This window comes from Ursus arctos, unplaced genomic scaffold, assembly GCF_023065955.2.
Source record: "Ursus arctos isolate Adak ecotype North America unplaced genomic scaffold, UrsArc2.0 scaffold_8, whole genome shotgun sequence".
Lineage (NCBI taxonomy): Eukaryota > Metazoa > Chordata > Mammalia > Carnivora > Ursidae > Ursus > Ursus arctos.
Genome location: NW_026623100.1, coordinates 72,173,630 through 72,195,462, shown reverse-complemented (window position 1 = coordinate 72,195,462; position 21,833 = coordinate 72,173,630). Strand labels below are relative to the sequence as shown.

Below are 21,833 nucleotides of genomic sequence, written 5' to 3'. Positions count from 1 at the left end.
TTATAAAGCAGAACTAGGAAAATGTCACCCAGGTGAGTTTTTCTGGGAAAAAATAATTTAACTGCAGAGACAGCTTTCTTAAGAGGCAGATAGAATGAATGATGAATTTATCTTATCAATTCCCCCCCCCCCAAAGTTTTATCTACCAGGTAGGAGTTCTGGGTTGCAAGTGACAGAAAATCTCAAAGTAGCTTAAGCAAAGGAGAGAATCTGTGACTATTGTAGGTGAAAAGCCCAGGGGTGGATCTGGGTCAAGCTGTGTCCTAAGAGGTGCATTTTCTCCATTGTCTGGCTCTGATTCCTGTCATGTACCCATTCTCAGGGAGGCTCTCCTTCTATGAGCAGAAGTTGGCTGCAGGACTTCCAGGCCTTTCATCCCCCTACCTCTAGCTTCACGTCTGGGGCGAAGGTTAAGGGTGTCTTCTCGAGAACCCCCAGCAAAGTTTTAGTGGTGTCTTGTGGCTCCGATTCAGCATTTGAACCATCTCTAAACCAATCACGATGGCAGGGGAGTGCAGGACTGGCTCTGGTCATTGAGGGGGCTACCTCTGGAGCTGAGAGTGCGATCAACTCCAACCATCCTGCATGGGGCTGGGAGTTGGCCAGATTCCAGTGCATTTTACTGAAAGAAGGCTAAAGGAGTTTAGATGGCAAAAAGTATATTTTATCTAACTAGGCAGATCAATTAATGAAGAATGTATTAGAAGTGGTGATTGGAGCAAAAGTGATAATTTTTCCAAATTGTTTTTAAATTAAAATGTGACCAAGTACTGTGCTGGGGTTCTCCATGTTTGATTTTCAAAAATAAAGCATCTTCTCCATATCCCAATGTGTTAGACATACACTGAGGCCTCATGCGGCCCAGAACCGGTTGGAGTTTGGGGGTAATGACATTGTTTTTACTCTCAACAGCTTGCCATCCTCTGAAACAAACAGGAAACACAGAATCAGAAATATCCAGGGATCCTGCTTTTCTCTTTTTAAAAAGTGTTTCTGGGCAATCTGAATGTCATGTAGTTAATAAGTTGGGAAAGAGACTCCGTAAATCAATAAAGAAACTGATATTGGATTACGTTAGTTGCCTGTGATAGATGAGATCTTCAACATACCAAGACAACGCCTACCTCGAATGCAGCTGCCCAAGTGAGACTCTTAAAATAGGGATGTAGTCAGGGATTTGCTCACGTGCTCAATTCCAAATTCCTAAGCGTGGTTCTCAATTGTGGCCTCATTCTCCACTACTTCCGGTTCAAACACTCAGTACTTCAGATCAGGTGCACTCCTCAGGCCTCATGTAAGCTTTCTAAGTCATTGCACATAGTGACTCCTCTGTTGTATTTTCTGCATACCTCAGGTAGCAGGTCAGATGTCACTTCCTCTCTGAAGAGTTCTTCTCTGATCTTTCAGAGCATTGTATAAATCTCCTGTCTCTGTTGAGCCCTCATTACATGGCATTGTGGTGGGTTTGTTTTTGTTTTTGTTTTGTTTTGTTTTTTGCCCATCTCTCACACCTTGGGACTGTGAGCATCTTGGGGGGAAGTTTGGAATCTGCTCATTCCCAGGAGGTGGCATCTGGCATCTGACCTCCAGGGATAAGGCTTTTATTTCCTGTGACACCCCAGACTCGTTGCTGGACAACATTCATGTTAGAAAGTTCTCTACACTGAACTGAAACCTGTTTCTTCTCCGTGACTTTGATCATTGGTCCCCAGGGGCCTTCGGAGTTGTGAGAGTAAGTCACCTCTGTTTGGGCCCCTGACCGCCCTTCCCTCATTGTTGAGACAGCTGTCACAGGTCCCCTGAGCCTCCTCTTTGGATTAAACAGCCTGAACTCCTTCAAGCATCCCTCTCAGGTCTCACAGACTGACCCCTCACTATTCGGATCTTTGTGCTTGAGATGCACCCCAATGGACCTATGTCAAGTTCCCTTGAACGAGAGGATGGGGCAGGATCTGGAGCTGACAGATGCAGGAAAGCATGGCCTCTCTCGAGCTGGGCATTGCTTTTTTTTCTCTTGCTGCCTAATGACTCAACGATTTCAGGTTTTTTCAGCATTAGAATCCTGCTGGCCCAGGTTGTGCTTGTGGTCAGTCAATATTTGAAATATTTCACAATTTAAAATAAAAATATCTTTAAAGACCCTCTGTCAATCTAAGTCACCCCTTTTTGCACTTAGACAATTCATTTTTTAACCCTCCATGGCAGTGTCTACATTTATCCATATTGCTCTCAATCCTGAAATACCACAACCCTAGCATGCTGCCTTTCATAGAGTAGTGACTGCATCGCGGGCTGAGCTATTGAGCCAGGAGCGCCCTGGTGCACCCATTTAACCTTTCAGTCCCTGGCCTTTTACGTGGCTAGCTGATGCCTGGCTTGGAAGCCTATGCTATCAGAACAGCCTTAACTTGCAAAGCTATCACTGCCCTGGGGAGCCCCTTAGTTCCCTCTTCATAGGCTGTCTCTTATGGATTCTGTACATGGTAGGTGCTCAATATATGCAAGGGAAGAGTGGGTTTAATGTGATGACTCTACCAGAAAAAAAGGAAGTGAATAACAAATAGTAGAGAAACGAGGCTGCACCCATGAAATGCCGAAAGCATCAGAGAACAAGACTATTTCTAGTTCAAGAGAACTTGAGGAAAGAGGCTTAAGAAGGAAGACGTGCTGCTTAGTTAAGTAAGGAGAACTTGATTTCAGATGTAAAACTGCCAAAATAAACTGGGTAAGAAAGGATCATGTTAAGAATTTTAAAAAGAGAAGTACCTTCTTTTTGGTTAGACTCCCTGATTGAGATGTCAAGCCCAGTGGGGAGACTATGATGCTTCGAGATGGGTCACTTTGGGTTCGAAAGTCCTGGAGAGAGGTCAACCCTTGCCCACTCCACGCCCTAGACCTTTCAGAGCCACTTTAGCCTGAGCAGGTGTCCTCCCCCTGCCACTGGATGACTCTGTCTGACTTAAATTCTTCACAAGAAGTGCCACCGCATCGTTGCTGTTATGGACTGAATGTCTGAGTCCCCCCAGAATTCATATGTTGAAATCCTAACCCCCAGTATGATGTATGAAAAGGTGGGGCCTTTGGGAAGTAATGAGGTCATGAGTGTGGGGCCCTCGTGCCTAAAAAGGATTAGTGTCTTTATGAGAGAGACTCCAGAGAATGTCTCTGCTCTCCACCCTGTGAGGATCCCAGGAGAAGACGGCCATCTGTGAACCAGAGGAAGGGGGCTCTCACCAGAACCCAACCAGAGTGGCACCTTTATCTTGAACTGCCAGTCTCCAGAGCTGTGAGAAATAGGCTTCTGTGGTTTATAAGCCTTCGGGTCTATGATACAATTTGTCATGGCAGCCAGAATGGACTCAGACAGCTGTGTTGAACAGGCATTGTGGATTTGAGTAGCCCACCATACTGTGCTCAGCCTTGCTGCTCTTGGAGAATATTAGGGCTTCTTGTCCCCTGCTATACTCTTACCTGTACTGTTTTACTATTAGAGGGAGACAGCAGCCAAAGCTAGAATTAGAAAAATGATGTTTCTACCTTGTTCTGTCTTTTCTTTTTCCACAAGGATTGCTGAGTGCTCACAAGAGCCCCCAAACTGTACTTCACGCCAGGACAATCAAGACGAGTTAAATAGAATCCCAGAATAATTTTAATGTATAGTAAGCATAGCTGCAAAAGTACATAGCAGGTACCAAAGTGAGAGGATCCATTGGGTCAAAGATGGTGGGAGAGGCACAGTCGGAGGCAGGAATCGTGAGGTGAGTCTCTAATGGTGGGCATGAACATGACTAAGGGATATGGGCAGCCATACAACTGTGCTCCAAATGCTGGCTCCACATTACTTCTGGAATACGCTCTCACTAAGTATGCTATTTCTCAAAAGCATCTCACTCCTGGGCATTGGAACAAATACATGGTTCTTGAATATAATGTGTCTTGAAGAATTATTTCCTATCTTGTCAGCAACAAAAAAGTAATAATTCTGAGCTTTAAGAAATGAATTGAAGGCGATACAGTGACAGGAAGATTTAAAAAACTCCACCCAAATGGATAAAAACTGCGCACAAAAAAAGAGTATATTTAGGTAACAAAATCATTCAGGAGCAATTTGTCAAATATTAAATGACGCTGAGAAAAGAATATACTTGCCATATTCTTTGAAAGTTGAAGATGTTGCTTCATATGCTTTATGGAGCTTAAACTATTTGAATAAAAATGAAACATCTCCAGGCTAGAAATGATAGCGCTCCGGTCTGCTTCTATTTCCTTAGGACTAAGGCGCGGGCAGGAAAGGAGGAGAGTCAGAAGGCGGGGTTGTTTGGTTTATGCTTCCTGCTGGGTCAGATGTGGAGAGGAAAACCAGGGGAAGAGAACTCGGAGCAGTTTTGCTTGAGGAATAACAGTAAAACTTGAAGTGTGTGATAAGACATTTTCTCCTGGAGATTAGCAGTTATATTCTTTGTAATCTCTCTCTCTCTTTCTCTCTCGCTCTCTCCTTTTTCCCCCTCTTTTCCTCTAAATTGAGCAAGTCATTTCCTCCAGGGCAGGATTTAAATTCCACAGCTTTTTAAAAGAAATCTTGACTTAGCTTGTCTGCTTTGGCTTAAAGGGGTGGCTCTGCGAGGACTTCGGTGATAACAGTGCTCCAGGATTTTGGCGATACCAGGAGATTACTTTCTGCATAGATTGGGCACGAGTCTCAGTTTCATTATTTTTGACAACTTGTACGCCCCAAAGACTCAAAGTCATTTGTCTAACAGTCTCATATATCTTAGTGCAAAACCTAATCAGAAAACTCTAGTTATTTGGAAATGGTTTTTAAAAATGTACAATCTTTAATATAACGCTAACGATAACATTTTCTTTAGGCCTTTCACTGATATGTTTCAGTTTATTGCTTCATACAATAAAAATTTTTATTTTTATTTTTTTTAAAAAGATTTTATTTGTTTATTTGGGAGAGAGAGAGAACATGAGCGAGGGACGGAGCAGAGGCAGAGGGTGAAGCTTCACCCCGCCGAGCAGGAAGCCCCATGTGGGGCTTGATCCCAAAATCCTGGGATCATGACCTGAGCCAAAGGCAGATGCTTAACCAACTGAGCCCCCCAGGGGCTCCTCAAAAAACTTTAATAACAAATCTAAGTGTTCTCAGAAGAAGGCTAAATGCTTTTAGTGGGAAAATAAACAAAATGAATTAGGCTTCAAATTAAAAGGTCAAAAGAAACAGATTTGGTAAAAATATTTATTCATATTTACTGAGTCATTGTTTCCATTTGGATAAATACATTGAGAATTGCTTAAAATAGTTTCTGGGAATGTCGCTAATTCTTGATGTCTTACCAACATTTGATTTACTTAGAGTCGTGCCCCTGACTCCTTCGGAAAGGACTTGCAGCTGTGTGCAGACTTGGCAACACTGTAAGAAGCCTGCCATCCCAGCACGTGCCAGGGCTCTGTCTTCGCCACTGTGGGAAATCAGCCCCACAGCCAAGGGGAGTTAGGAGCAGGATTACTTTGAGAAGAAGGTTCCAGAAACCCATGTTCTAATCCCTGTTCTGCACTCAACACACTCAGATACTCCGTCTAGACGACTGTGGGCAGCGCTACTCCTGTCTTTAACTGCTAGTCTTTTTTTTTTTTTTTAACCTTATCATGTTTTTGCCATTTTTTTTTAAAGATTTTATTTTATTTATTTATGTGACAAAGAGACAGCCAGCGAGAGAGGGAACACAGCAGGGGAGTGGGAGAGGAAGAAGCAGGCTCCCAGCGGAGGAGCCTGATGTGGGACTCGATCCCGGAACACCGTGATCACTCCCTGAGCCGAAGGCAGACGCTTAACTGCTGTGCCACCCAGGCGCCCCTGTTTTTGCCATTTTAAAAACTCAAGTTTAGTTAACATACTGTGTCATATTAGTTTCAGGTGTATAATATAATGATTCAACAATTCTATACATGACTCAGTGCTTCTCACGATAAATGTACTCTTAATTCCCTTCACCTCTTTCACCCATCCCCCACCCACTTCCCTTCTGGTACCCATCTGTTTGTTCTCTGCATTTAAGTCTGTTTATTTGTTTTTCTCTTTTTTCTTTGCTCATTTGTTTGGTTTCTTAAATTGCACATATGAGTGAAATCATATGGTATTTTCTTTCTCTGACTGACTTATTTCACTTAGCATATTACACTCTAGCTCCATCATGCTGCTGCCAATGGCAAGATTTCGTTTTTCATGGCTGAGTAATATTCCACTGTGTACACTCACCACATCTTCTTTATCCATTCCTCAGTTGATGGACACTTGTGCTGCTTCCATCATTCGGCTATTGCAAACAATGCTGCAATAAACATAGGGGTACAGATGTCTTTTTGAATTAGTGTTTTTATATTCTTTAGGTAAATACCTAGCAGTGACATCGCTGGATCATATGGTAACTCCATTTTTAGTTGTTGAGCACATTTCATATTCTTTCACAGTGGCCGCCCCAGCTTGCATTCCCACCAGCAGAATCACTGGCATTCTTAAAAGTTCTCACTGCCTTCATTCCCTCACCCTCATTCCTCACTGAACATTTGTAATCTGGCTGCCTCTCTCTGTACTCTTTTATTCAGTTTACTGAAAAGCTGATCAGCTTTTCTATTCCGCAAAACCAAGTCTTTCCTTTGTCCTTAGAATCTGTGTTTTTTCCTTTTTTTCCCCCAAGATTTTATTTATTTGAGAGAGAGAGTGAGAGAGAGAGAGCGAGCACACAAGAAGGGGGGAAGGGTAGAAGGAGAAGCAGACTCCCCACTGAGCAGAGAGCCTGATGCAGGGCTCAATCCCAGGACCTCAGGATCATGACCTGAGCCAAAGGCAGATGCTTCACTGACTGAGCCACCCAGGTGCCAGGCCTCTGTTTCTATGCAGTGCCCTGCAGTGGTTGGCAAAAGCTTCCTCCTTTGCTCCTGAGCCCTCAAGGAAATGATGCTGTTTTCCACCGCTTCCCACCTCTCCTGGCTTCTTTCTTCCTCTTCCTGTCCCCCACTTTGGGGGGCTTCTGTTCTCAGCCGGCTCTCTTCTCTCTAGCTGCTTCCTCTTCAGTCTTCCTGACTTTGGCAATTGTAACTACCGTACATTGCTTGTGAATGATTCCAAATTACGTTCCTCCAGAGGCAACCCTCTCTTGACTCTTGCGTATCTCCACATGGATATCCCCCGATATCCCAATGCAGCAGGTCCCCAACTGAATTAGCACTCTCGTTTCCAAACCAGCTCTTCTCCCAACCCACCAGTTTGTATCCTAGCGCCACCAGGAAACTACATAACCATCTGCATTCGCCCTGTCTTTTCCTTCAGGACTTATCACTGTGTCTGTATTTTCTTTTATAATTTGTTTCAGATTACAATCCTCTACCTTCTACCCATTTCATTCTTTTTTGTTCCCAGGAAAATAAATATAGTCTTTGACCCATCTAAGTCACATGGCCACTTTCAAACTGCTTGGAGAAGAAATATTACATTTCAAATTTTTGACTTTTATGGGTCTTCTGCAATAATTTATTTACTTTTTGTACACACTATACAGGGTTGCAATTACTTTGTGGGTCCTGATACATTTTGCATAGGGAGGTGAACCATGTAATAATGAAATGCTATTAAAATACTGTACCTTCCCTAAGGGAATTGCTGAGATTTTAGTTCATATGGATATCACTTAGAAATATTTTGCATTTTCCACACACATATAATGTGTAAACTTGTATTTAATATTACATGTAATAACATAATATATGATAATATATGATAATATATGATAATAATATAATATAATAATATAATATTACATGTATTTTATCATATCTATCTATACCGCAATTGATATATAGAGATATTCAAAACCTTTCCTCTATGCATAAGTGAAGGTTGTACTTAAGGTTTAATACTTTTGAATTACATTTAAAGACTATAGGGTATATAATTGCTAGATATTTTCCTAAACTATATTTTCAACAAAAAGTTACAATACCTATGTCCTATTCACATATCTTAACATCTTTTTAAAACATTTATTACTATTATTTATTTTCATATAATTTTAGGCTTACACAAAAGTTACAAGAATAGCACAAAGAATTCCTGGATAATTGCCTTTACCCAGATTCCCCAAATGTTAACATTTTCTTACATTTGTGTTTCCTTTGTCTCTCTATCTCTGTCTACACACACATGCATACACACACACACACACACACACACACACACACACACACACCCCTATGTTTTCCTGAAACATTGAAGAGTAAGTTAAAGATATGATGTCTTTTTATGAAATACTGCAGTGTGTGTTTCTTAAAAAACAAATAATTCTCTTGCACGATGACAGTATAATCATCATTTAATAATTTTTCTTTTTGAGAGAGAGCGTGGGAGGGGTGGGAGGAGGGGCAGAGGGAGAGGGAGAGAGAGAATCCCAAGCAGGCTCTACACCACATGGGGCTCAATCTTACGACCCTGGGATCATGACCTAAGCCTAAATCAAAAGGCTGACGCTTAACTGACTGAACCACCCAGGTGCCCCACCATTTACTCTTTCTTACACTAAAGTAATAGGTGCACATGTTGAAAATGTAATAGCACAGAAGTGCGAAGAATGAAAAGCAACCATACTCCTCTCCATTTTCAGTTCTACTTCCTTGGACTGGAATATATGTGAATTATTAACGATTTCTATTTTCATCCTTCAGGTAATTTTCTCTCTAATCTGAGATAATACAATTCTACCACTATTTATTGGCTGATTCATTCACCTAATAAATATTTCTTGAGCTCTTTCTATGGGGTTGACACTATATTTCTTGAAGTGTATTTAAGAAGTGTTTATTTACCCCTTGCTAGGAAAGAAGTGGCTATTCAGTGCAGGTGTATTTTTGTTCTTCTTTCCTTTCCCAACCTTTGATAGTTATTAAGTTGTTGTTTTCTTTCCTTGATTATCATTGTACATTTATATAATATACCTAAATAAGAACAAAAATAAATAATAATACTAATTTTCTTACCTTAATATTGTTCTATGTAAACTCTAATAATGGGCTGGGTTATACTTTCTTCCCTATGGCCCATTTGTTATTTAAAAGAGAATGTTCCTAATAATCAGGTCCAGTGGGTCCACTGTCATCCCAATCTATTAATATTAGTTGTCTCATGTTTATACAATGACTTTTCCAGTTTTCCTTTTCAAATAGTTTCCTAACAGCTCTTTTATTAACAGAAGAAACATTCCTTCTTCACTATTCCATTAAAGTTATCTATGTCTTTATTCATTCTACCTGTTGCTTAGAATGCGTCCATTCTTGGGAAGATAGCTTTGTGGCAACCTGCTGACTTCCCACTTTTATTTGACCTGACCAGTTTCTAGTCTCATTGTGAAACTGTCATCCTGCAGATTTTTTTCCTTGAGACATGAATTGGGGACACATTTCAAGCCCACATTTACCTCCTTTTTTGGACTTTCATTATATTATGTTAGGGAGTATCCTCTAATAACTTCTTCAAGAAGATACATTGAAAATGCGCTTACTGGGTGTTTGATATTTGCATGTCTAAGTGACCCTCCTTGGGGCTTGCTCTGATTGGGATATAGAATCATAGGTTCAAAATCATTTTCCCTGAGACCTGTGAAGGCATTGCTCTCCTGTCTTCAGGCCATCAGTATATTTGCTAAGATGTTTAGTGAGAATCGTTCTCACTTGTGGTTAATTCTTTCCAGAAGCATATATGAGCTTATGCTTATCATGAGTGTTTTGAAATTTAATGAAGGTGCTTAGCTGTGGACTTTTTAAAAATACAACCTGCTTGACCTTTGTGGTACTCTTTCAACCTGAAGACATGTATCTCGTTTTCCCCCCTTTATGATAGTGATAACTTTCTCTTTTTCTGTGTTCCTTCTTTTTCACTTTTACTAGTCAGATATGGGTGGTTTGTATTGTGTCAGTTTGGTTCGGCTGGAACTTCCGAATCCCTTTCCCTGTGGGGTCTAGTTTCGATTTGCTGAAACAGGAGTTTCTGTGAGAACTGGAGGGCCAGTGTGAAGCTGCAGACTTTGCTGTCTGAAGGTTGCCATGCTTAGATGTGGTGACAGGATGCAGGGGTCAGTGGGTTCCATCTTGCACCTGCTCTCTGCTCCAGCTCTTACTCCTGACCGTTGACCGTGTAGACAAATTGCAGCCCCAAGCCCTCCACCAGACACGTGGCAGCAGACCCACAGAGATGGAAACTGCACAGATGGAAGTAGACCACAGAACCCTCCAGGAGCCTTCCATTTGCAGTCCCACTGGGCAGCCGAGCCTGGTTGCCTTCTTAGCCTGAGTTCTCGGTGACTGCTCTCACCTCCTGGACCCGAACTTCCCCAGCTCCTCACACAACTGCGTGAGATTTCATATCTACAACAAATCTCTTATCCCATCAGTCCTGGTAGCTCCGCTTCCCTGATTAAACCCTGCCTGATTATAATCTCCTAAACTGAGTGAGATTTAGCTCTCTAAATTTTTTCTCATTTTTTAAGTTTTTTCTTTTTGCTCTATTTTCTGGGAGTTTACCTTGACTTTACGTTTAATACCCAAGAGTTCGTTCTTGCTCTCTGTTTAAATTTTATATCATCTTGTAAATCCTTCTTGAATTTCTCCGAGAATACTATTTAAAGCAGGTTTTTTAAATATCTTAAATTATCTTTATTTTTACGGAATCAGTTATTTTCCCCATTTATCTCAATCTTATTTTTTTCATGTTGGTAAGTCTCTTCTAACGACTAGAGATTTTAAGTGGTGATAACTACAAATGGAGAATGGCCATTTTTATAGGCAGCTAGTTTTCACCATTTTATTAGCAGATTTGTTGTCTCTCCAGTTTTCTTTGTTCTTACTGGATTATCCATGTCTTTTACTCTGGGGGAAATCTAGAAGGTGGAGAGAAACATGTTTGTGTTCAGGTGCCTGCTTGGACTGGACATGTCCATCAGTCCTTTATCCATGCCTCTGATCCTGTTTTCTTTCCATCTTCCCACCAACCCTACGGTTGAATGGGTCTCCCATATTTGTTCCCACGCTTCCAGTCTTCTTCCCTCCCCAATTTACCCTAAACTTTCTTAAAAGATTAATTCTCCTACAGTGTTGCTGCAAAAACATTCTATGGCTCCCAATTGCCTTTAAGGTTAACACCAAACTTCTTACCCTGATTATGGTAATTCTCACCTAAACCTTTACTCATGCCTTGATTTCCCCCCGTTTGTAATATTCTCCTTCAAATCTCTACTTATCAAAACCTGACCTTCTTTGAACATCTGTTCAATATCACTTTCCCATAATCGTACGACCAATCTCTCCACTTTAATTCACGATCACACTTTATTTAGAGCCTCCGTTTTACTGCAGAAAAGCATCCTGTCTGATATTACAACTATATAGCAGATTTTTCTCCTATATTAGAATGAAATTTCCTCCTAGCTAAGGGCCTTATTTTAACGTCTGTTTTCTTCCCAAAGCGCCAAACACGGAGCACAGCAGGTAATCACTGAAAATGCATTTACTTACTAAATTAGTGCATGGATATATTGCTGCGTTTTTAAGTATCTTTGCATTTCAGCTTCCGGAAAAATGAGCATAATAGCTGCCCTGTGTTAGTGGTGCCTGGTTTTTCTAAGGAAAGGAAGCTATCAGGCCATGAATAGATTTATGTAAGAATCTCCTGTTATTTTACAGAAGCATGTGTTTGGATTCTAGAATGCTATCCTGTTTTTCATCCTGTCTTTGTGTAAGGCCTTGCTTGCATATGTATACAAACTGGATTAGAATAATTGGATTAACTCACAGTATTCTCTGACAAGGAGTTCCATTTTGGGCATATCCTGCATCCTTCACGATTTGTCATAAATGTATGAACTTTGATTCTAATTCCAAAGGAGAAAGCTGTTGGTTCTGTGGAAAAAGGGTCTGAACCCTTGGGCACACTCTGACTCATTTGTGTTTTAAAGTATATTTGCTAGAAAGCATAGTCCTATAAAAAGTGAGCAGTACTCCCTCTATTCTTAACTTTAGTGTCAAATGAGGATTCTTGCAATCAAGATAATAAAATTAAATAAAGCCTATTTTTGGCAAAATTGCAAATATGTCATTCTTCCAAATTACTACAGTAATAAGCCGTTACTGACGTCTTGGTTTAAATTTTCTATTATGAATCGTCATACTGATTCATTCACTCCCCTTTCGTTTATTCATTCATGCAAAAACATTCACAAACCGTGCCCCAGCCTGTGTGTTACTGTGATGACTGAGACACAGACCTCGCCCTTAACAAGCACACAGCCTCATGCAGAGGACGGACCATCACAGGAACACAATAAGGGCCATGTTAGGGGAAACCCAAGGGAGGAGGAAGAAGGTTCAACTCAGCCTGTGAGAGACAGGGACAAGTTCCGGCAGAAGTAATGCTTGCTCTTGATTATTATTAAAATTGGAATTCCGATCGAAACTCTAGTGGTGTCCTCAGAATGCTACCCACCTTCTTGCCTACTGTGTGTGTTTGTGAATAATTCTGTGATATAGATTCCTGCCCGGAGAAAGGTTAAGCTTGTGTGTTTTGATAGGATGATGTCTTGGACACCCACCAGGTCCCCTCAGTCTGTCCGAGGGAATTCTGCAGATGACTACTTCTCAAAATGGCTGCATATTAGCATCCTCTAGGGGGCTTTAAAATGGCCAGACTCCACCCCTAGGAAGGCTGACTATTTAATTGTTCTGAGGCAGAAGTGACATTGTTTAGAAGCTGCCCACATAATTCTAACATGCAGTGACAGAGGCAAACCACTGCTACGGATACAATTGTAGAATCGTTTTGCTGAAAAGTCTCTTAGTGATCACCCAGTCCAACTTGTGTTTCATAAATAGGAAACAGACTGGGTTGTGGCTCATTCTTCTTGCAAACTCTTGTTAGGAGTTGAATTGTGCCCTCTCTAAATTCTTATGCTGAAGTCCTAAACCCCGGAACCTCAGAATGTGAACTTTTTTTGGAAAAAAGTCCATTGCAGGTGCAATTAGTGGAGATGAGGTCACAGGGGAGTAGGGTGGGCCCCTAATCCAATAGACTGGGGTCCTTTTAAAAAGGGGAAATTGGAACACAGATAAGCATGGGGAGAGAACGCCCTGTGGGGACTGGAGTGAGGCTGGCATGAGCCAAGGAATCCCCAGAAGCTGGGAGAGGGGCCTGGGCCAGGCCATCCCCAGTGCTTCAGAGGGAACACTGCAACGGCCACCTTGATCTTGAACTTCTAGCCCCGGAACTACGACAGAACACATTCCTATTGTTTAAGCCACTCCGCTTGTGGTACTTGTTACAGCAACAGTAGCAACTAATACAGTAATGTAGCCACCTATAAAAATGAATTTTTAAATTAGCCCTAGTCTGGTCAACTCAGCTGTTCTCATTCCTAGCGTGGTGAGTACTATACCCTATCCCGCTTCCCGTGAGCGAGCGAAGGCGGTTGCTGGGTCCTGCTTCCCTGAGTAAGGAGGGTGCAAGTGTCTGTGGCCAGGCAGCTGGCGTGACTCAACTGTCTTCGAGGCCTTCTCGTGCCACAGGCTGACTTGTCACGGCTGCAGGCGGGGACAGAGGACAGTACTCTGATCTCACAGGGTGTTTTGCAGTGCATTCTACCCCCACTTGTAAAGCAGCTCTCAGAAACAATTTCACTTTTTGTAAAAGTGAAATCTGTGTTTGTGGAATTCATGTGTCTTCGTGCCGATGCATGCACACACATGTGTGTCTGTGGGCACGGGAAGACCTGGCAGGCATCTCTTTTGGGTTTTGGCTCTGAGATGAGAGCAGCGCTGGTGTGAGGGGAGCTCTGATATGCCATGGCTGCAGGCTGTCCCCACCTGCTGAGGTCTCTTTTCTCCATTTCTTAGCGTCTGGTTCTCTCTCTTCTCCATATTCCAACCTTCAGCCTTCCGTCTTTTCATTTTCCTATAGCCCCAAATACCTCTTGAGCCTCTGGGCTTGGGAGGAAGACACTGCGTAATCCTGTTCCTCCTTGATCCCCGAGGTGGCTGGGATGTGTACAGCAAAGGCTTTCTAGGCGGTCCTGAAGTGGCTCTGTTTTGTTCTGTTTCGGTTTCCCTTTCCCTTTGTCTCTGTGTTTGCATGTTTGTACCATAATAGACTCATAAACACGGAGCTCTGATTATGTGAAATGGAGATCATCCTGACCAGGGTCAGAGCTGGAAACTCAGGCCCCGGAAGAGGGAGACAGCGTGGCTTTCTAACTACCGCATTTACTGGGCTGTGGGAACTTGAACTAGTCTTCCGAGGCTTGTGTCCTCGTTTGTAACACGAGGACCATGTTACTTCTGTGACAGGATCGAGGACTGTGGGAAATAGATGTAAAGCTCTCATTCTGTTTTTGGCACCCACAAAACGCCTGGCACGCGGCTGGGTTTCTTGTGTTGTGAGGAGAGATGAGGAGGCCACTCTGGAAGCTGGAAAGCCGGGAGCCGATACCGAGTTTATACAACTTCACAATAAAAATCATTTGTTTCTCACAATAGTCTCTGTTGAAGTGTGTGCTTATCAGCTTCTGAAATTATGAAAACCCCGAGTTGTGTGAGGAGAAAAGGGAATAAAGAAGAACAACGCACTCAAAACTCAACAAATCTGTAGCCAGTCAATCTATCTATTTGGACTGGTTGGTTTTTGCTTAGCATTTGTTTATCTGGTAAAGACAGAAGTGGGGGTCTTTTATCTCTCTTCCTCAAATACTTCTGGAAGTAGCAGGTTTGAGGCAGGAGGAGAGGAAAGGAAAAGAGCAAGGGCCCAAGGGAACTTGGATGTCTTCCTATGTTCTGGGAAACAAAGGCGTTCATGGCAGGGCCATGATGGGAGCAACCGGGATAGGGCAGAGGCCAGGCTGGCAAAGGGGCCCCGAGCAATGCCGGGGGGAGGAAATATGGAGGGGACATCTCCATCTGCACTGTGAGAGAAAGTCAGATTTTGCAGGAATCTAGCAAAGTCCTTGAGCAGCTCCTTTGCTCTACAGATGGAATCGGAGGCCAGCGTGGAAACTGAGGGACGGAGTGTTTATTGTCCCACAAGCTCCATGATAGGCCCTTGTCATACGTCGTCGCATTTAATTTTCTCAGCGATTTCCTCATCCCCTGTTTTACAAGGGAGAAAACCAGGAGTGAGATCACGATGGGAAGTGGCAGACTTGCCTGGGGGCAGTGAGGGTCTTGACGGCAACTGCCTTCTCACCGAAGCCCTGCCCGGATGTGCAGGAATATTTTTCCGAAGCCACGAGGGTTGATTTTCCTCTCTGTGGGTTGATGGAACTGAAAGTAACAATATCTACCACTTGCCACCTAATGGGAGGGAGAGTTCTCATTTTCATAAAAAAGACACTTGATACTGAATGTGGTAAGCTGGCTAACGGCCCCCTAACTATCCAAGTCCTAATCCCTGTGATTATGAATGTTAACTTTTACAGCAAAAGGAACCTTGTGGATGTGACTAAGGTAAGGACACTGAGATGAGGAGCTTGTCCTGGATCATCTGGATCGGCCTAACATGTGACCACGGTGTCCTTATAAAAGGGGAGCAGAGAGAAGTGTGTTCACAGAAACAAAAGGCCGTGTGAGGACCGAAACAGGATGCTGCACGCTGGCTTTCAGGTTGGAGTTAGAAGCTCCAGGACAAGTACTGTAAGGAAGGTTTTCTAGACTCTGGAGAAAGCAGAGACATACTTTGCCTGGGAGTCTCCAGAGAGAGCGCGGCCCTGCAGCTACCTTGAATTTGGCCCGGTGAAACTGATTTCAGACGTCTGATCACCACAACGGTAAGAGGATAAACACTGAGTTGTGTTCAGCTGCCAGGTTTGTGGTAATCTGATTCGGCAACCATAGGAAACTAACCCACCAGAGGACCCCTCTTCACAGCGGCCAAGATGGAGTCTTGGAATATGGTGGCCTTGCGTTGGCTGTGGGCTCATGGGGTGTGCCCACTTCCTGTCTTAAGAAGGGCCACTTATAGAGTATCTACGGAACAGCAAGCTGCCACTCAGTGCTCTCTGGCTGTGTTCTTCACTGGTTAATCTGAGTCTGGTGCAGATGTCTTCCGATGGCTAGCCAGCTGTGTGAGGGCAGCGACATCCTCTATTGTCTGGGTTTGCATGGCGGGGAAAGTTTGGGAAAGTCTGCCATTTGCAGAATTGGTTGGCATCCCGGGGCGCCTGGGTGGCACAGTGGTTAAGTGTCTGCCTTCGGCTCAGGGCGTGATCCCAGCGTTATGGGATCGAGCCCCACATCAGGCTCCTCCGCTATGAGCCTGCTTCTTCCTCTCCCACTCCCCCTGCTTGTGTTCCCTCTCTCGCTGGCTGTCTCTATCTGTCGAATAAATAAAAAAAATAAAAAAATAAAAAAATAAAAAGAATTGGTTGGCATCCCAAGCACACAGGAGAGGAAAGGAGTTAAGATTAAAAGCATGACCCAATGGGATAGGAGCTTCGGGGACAATTTCTCCCTGTTCCTTGATTGGCACGGTGGAAACAGCTCATTATCTCCTGGCCTACTTACAGATATGAACTGAATAGGGCGAAGGGAAGGAGGGAGGTGCATTCTGGGCAGCGGTGTGTGGGCACAAGCGTTCTAGGAGCAAAACAGACCCCGCAGATCCGTGTGATGGCCGAGGTAGGATAGGAACCCTAAGTGACCTGATTACAATGTTTTTGCCTCCTCTGACATTCCACATGGCTTCCTACAGAAGGGGACATGCACAGAGTCAGAACGGGAGCACGTTTCCCATATCTGACTCCAGGATTCTTTGCACCCATCAATATAGCTTTTTTTTTTTTTTTTTTTGGTAACAGGAAACAATGTTACCATAATGACCTGCTTATCTGCATCGAATATATTATTTCGTTCAATCTAACAGAGATGTCCATTTATCATTTCCACCAGGCAAAGAATTAACTGTATTAAAGGGGAAAAAATGGAAAATTCGCTCAGAGGATGCTGAGTTTTTAAGAATCCCGAGGGAGAAGATGATGATATAATTCATAGAGTGCTCCTTTGTGCCTGATACCCATCTCCTCATTAATCCTTACAAGGCCTTGAGGTTAGGTTTTATTATCTTCAGTTTGCCAGGGAGGAAAACTGAAGTTTGGAGGGATTAGGTAATTGCCCAAAGCCACTGTTGGGTGAGTGGCTGTCAGACTTGAGTGTGTGCCAGAGTCTCCCCGGAGGGCTCGCTCGAACTCGGGTTGATGACTCCTGCCCCCTGGGTTTCTGATTCTGTGTGTCTGGTCTGGGCCCCAAGAATCTGCACGTCCAGCAAGTTCCCTGTAATGCGGATGCTTCTCATCTGGGCACCACACCTTCTGAACTTCCGAGCTTGAGCGTTTTCAAAAGGATATGGACAGGGCGCCTGGGTGGCTCAGTCGGTTAAGCGTCTGCCTTCAGCTCTGGTCATGATCCTGGAGTCCCTGGATTGAGCCCCACGTCGGGCTCCCTGCTCGGCTCTCCCTCTGCCCCTCACCCTGCTCCTGCTTTCTCGCTCTCTCTCTCTCTCTCTCAAATAAATAAAATAAAATCTTGAAGAAAAAAAAAGATATGGACCCAGAGCAGTTTGAAACCAAATTGTGCTGTCGCAGGATTCCCTTTCTGGAGCTGACTTCAGGCTTTCTAGTGAGCAGAGGATCATGGGGCCTTGTCCCTCCCTGATGAGGCTCCCGCATGGTCTGCTGGTCAGCTGTCCTGACCGCCCAGGCCCACCTTCCCACCCATTCCCTGTCGGGCTGTGGCTGAGAGAACAGAATGTCCGTGACTGGCTGAGAGCAGGGGGCGCAGGGGCCACTTAGTTCCAGCCGAAAAGATAGCCACTGCCAAGGGTTAGCGCTTCTCTTCTCCTTAACTCCTCTTCCATAATTAGAAATAAAAGTTTTTTTAAAATTTTAAAATCTGTATTTTTATACATCCGTGCTGTTATTATGCTTAGCATAATAATATTAGATTACAAAATAACACGAAATTATGGGAAATTGCAACATTATTTCTGTGGATCGTCAGTTATAAACAGTTTAAAAGTTGTGCTTTCTTGGAGATTAATTCCAAACGTGGTTAATTTTAACATTCCTGTGTTCTGAAGGATCAGGCCTGATGGAAGTTTGTATCTGATTTTAGCTATTTTTCTTTAATTCACTTCAACTTTATTATCAACATGATGCATGCTCATTGTCAAAAGTTGGGAAAAGGCTGTGAATGGAAAAAAAATCACTCGTAATTTCAACAACAGGGCAACTGCTACTGACATACAAAAATGTGATTTTCTTCACTCACTTTCTCTTGTGACTTTTTATTTAAAAATGTATTTAGGGGCGCCTGGGTGGCACAGCGGTTAAGCGTCTGCCTTCAGCTCAGGGCGTGATCCCGGTGTTATGGGGTCGAGCCCCACATCAGGCTCCTCCGCTATGAGCCTGCTTCTTCCTCTCCTACTCCCCCTGCTTGTGTTCCCTCTCTCGCTGGCTGTCTCTATCTCTGTCAACTAAATAAATAAAATCTTTAAAAAATAAAAATAAAAATGTATTTAGCCCACATCTCATAAATATAAGAATTTCAACATGTAATTATGTGAAATTTATTATTCAGATATCTTACATTCTTTTTTTGTACCAAATTTCGGAAACCTGGCGCGTGTTTGCATCTACAGTGCATGTTGCTTTGTACAAGCCCGATTTTAAGTGCTTAGTATCACACACCCCGGGGGTGACTATATGGGTCAGCACAGCGGAGGGACTCGGATGACACATGACGGGAGATGGAAGGGGGTTAGGGAGGCTGAGGGCTTGTGATCAGAGACGGGGCAGCTAAGAATCCGAGGTGAAACACCTGGCCACTGACAGGTGTAGACGTGGTTCTCTAAAGTGACCTGGAAGTACCTGAAAGAAGGCACTTAGGTCTAAGTAGGTCAAGACAGGGAGGCCAAGGTGTTGGGCGGTTCATCCGCTTGAATGGAGTTCCTTCTGACGACAGCAGCGGCTGAGAAGGAAGGGGAGGGAGCTTGGTGCTTGGCACTCAGTGGGGGCTCGGCCTGATGCCCAGCAAGGAAGCCCAGGTGACACAGAGGCAGGTGCGGGAGCCGGTGGACGGAGTCTGCGTGGAAGAAGGATTTCTGCCAGGTGTCAGTCGATTGCGTGCAGCCCCCAGGCCAAATCCAGCCCACTGTCTGCTTAATCAAGTTTATCTGAATGTAGCCGCTCCCATTTCTAGATGTATTTTCTTTCATAGCTTTTGCTACAATGGCAGAGTTGAGCAGTTGGGACTGAGGCTGCATGTCTCATAAAGCTTAAAATGTTTGCTATCTCGCCCTTTACAGGAAATTTACGGATGCTTGATTTATGCCTTGGTCTAAATGAGCCTCAGGGGAGGAGGGGTTCCTCTATAGTGAAGTGGAAAGGAAATTCTCTGAATATATGGAAACCGTGGCCTGGCACTCACGGGTTTGCCCACAGTCTGCTACTCTGTTTCAGCTCAATCCCAAGGAGGCCGTTGCGCCTTTAAAACTGCAATCCCCGAGCGATCTTAAGACCAACATTAACTTCTAAGATCGTGTCTTCTCCACCGTGCATTGTTCGCCCGCGGCAACCGCTAGCACCTGCTGGGGTCACTCAAAGTGCTTTGTGGATGGAATCCTGATGCTGCTGATTTTTACAAACTCGCACAGTGACTCCCCAAACCTGTGGCAGATTAAATTTGTGTATGTTTCCTGCTTCCATCTAAAAACGAAAAAGTTTCACTCATCTTCTCTTACTGATTTACCCACAATTAGAATCCATCATGGAAAAAGAAATTATTTTTCTCCCTGATAATAACACCTGATGAATTGCAGGAAAGATCTCATTTGTCAGCAGATACATAATCCTACTACTACTTCTCCTTAATGTAATTCTCCTCTGAGTAGGAAATGGGGCAGCATATTGGAAAGGGCAGTGGACTGGGAAGCATTAGATCTGGGATTTATTTTTAGCTTTACTTCTATTTTGGTGCCTCCAGATTTCAGTCTTATCATCTATAATAATAATGGCAATAAAGTGCTGCTACTTATTGAGTAATAATAATAACTGCCTTTTCCCGAGAGACAGTAGAGTGTAGAGACTCCGAGCACGGACTCTGGAGCCTGTCTGCCTGGGTTTGGATCCTGGCACCCTGTTCACTAGCTTGTGACCTTGGGCGAGTCACTGAAACTCTCTGGGCCTCAGTCTCCTTACCTAAAAAAGGAGGATCGCTACTTTATTAATTTCGTTAATATTTAGGATACATTTGGGACAGCGCCTGGCACAAAAAGAGGTGCTATTTTAGAGTGTGCTAAAAAATAAATAAAATACTAAGTCCTTTATGGCTGCTATAATTACTAGAGTAGCAATTATACTACACTATATAATTACTAACAACACACTAGGCTTCATCCTTTCTGTGCACTGTCATTTAATGCTAATATCGATGCTACGAGGAAACTCTTGCTATCCCAAATCTTGGGCTTCAAGAAACAAGATTCAGAGAGCTTAACTAAGTTGTTCAGCATCACACAGCTAGTAAATAAAGGAGCCAGAATTACTCCAAGTCTTCCCCTGTAAAGTCTTTGCCAGATCTAAGGTCCTGGATTTGATCGGTTATTGCCAAATGTAAAAGGTCCCCGGTAGGGATTTCATGGGGGCCCATCTCTTGGCTCTGTCTCTGACTTTGGAGAAATGGCCCTGCTCTTCCACTCCTTAGGCATCTCACGTAGGATAGTGATGACACTAACCCTCCATGCAGAGGGCAGGTGAACGTCTGTTTTAGCCTGTGCTGTGTCTGTCTCCCCAGTTCTGGGAATGGCAGCTTCATTTTCCTTCGGGAAACCGCTCCCTCCCTGACTCTCATTCCCACGCTTTCCATGCAGCTGACCCCAATCGCCTGGCTCTGGTTTGGGGCATGTGACCTTCCCATGATCGATCAGAATACGATATCCCTCCAGTCAGAGGGATCACTGCAGAATGAGCACATGCAAATATTTTTTGCAAGACCCCCGCCTATATAAACAATTTGATTACAAGTATACTAAGCATGGGCTCGTGTTAGATACAGTGATTTATTGATGAAAATTGAGAATGACGGTAGAGAAAGGGTACTTCCGTATTTGTTATTATCCAGTCAGGACAAGTGAAGAGTCTTCGTAGTTTCCACGCACCATCTAGTTCTGTTCTGGTCCAGAACGAGCTCTTCACGTTCTTCTTTGCGGAGAATGCCATTCCAGGCTAACTTTGTGCCTTCTCCTGATGAGAAAAAGATAGCAATGCGGTTGTTACTCACAATGCCATTGCTCTTCACAATCTGCTTGTATTGAAACAACATAGAACTTCTTATCTCTGCAGTTTCCTAACACCATTTATTTAAGGCTGGTTCCAACATTACTCATGACACTGCGTCACCCATCCATTCTGCTGTTTCCAAACACTGACTCGCAGTGACTCTGTCGAAGCTTGTTCCTGTGCTTTGTTGATGACCATCAGTGCAAGTCTTCCCCAGAGCACGCAGAAAAATGTAATCGATAATCTGATTTTTGGTTATGTGAAATTTACCTTTAGAATTTTATAACATGAATGGAGGATGACACATCTTCTCTTGAATTCTTTGGTCCATAATCACTGCAGTCCTAGAATGTGATCTCTTTCAACGTGGACCATACCTCTGCCTTCCACACATGGTCATCAGTAACGATAGGTGAGGGGACTGTGGGTTGAGCAGGAAGAGCAGTTCCAGTCACTCAAAGAATGACCTTCCTT

The 21,833-nt window shown here is 43.5% G+C and overlaps 1 protein-coding gene across 1 annotated transcript in view; it reads left to right on the top strand.

Moving 5' to 3' along the window:
- Positions 1 to 21,833, top strand: part of KCNS3 (potassium voltage-gated channel modifier subfamily S member 3) — a 235,028-nt gene that overhangs the window by 180,200 nt on the left and 32,995 nt on the right. The window contains exon 5 of the transcript XR_008958182.1: positions 15,507 to 15,854. The gene's annotated coding sequence lies outside the window, so the exon portion shown is untranslated. The remainder of the gene's footprint in view (positions 1 to 15,506; positions 15,855 to 21,833) is intronic.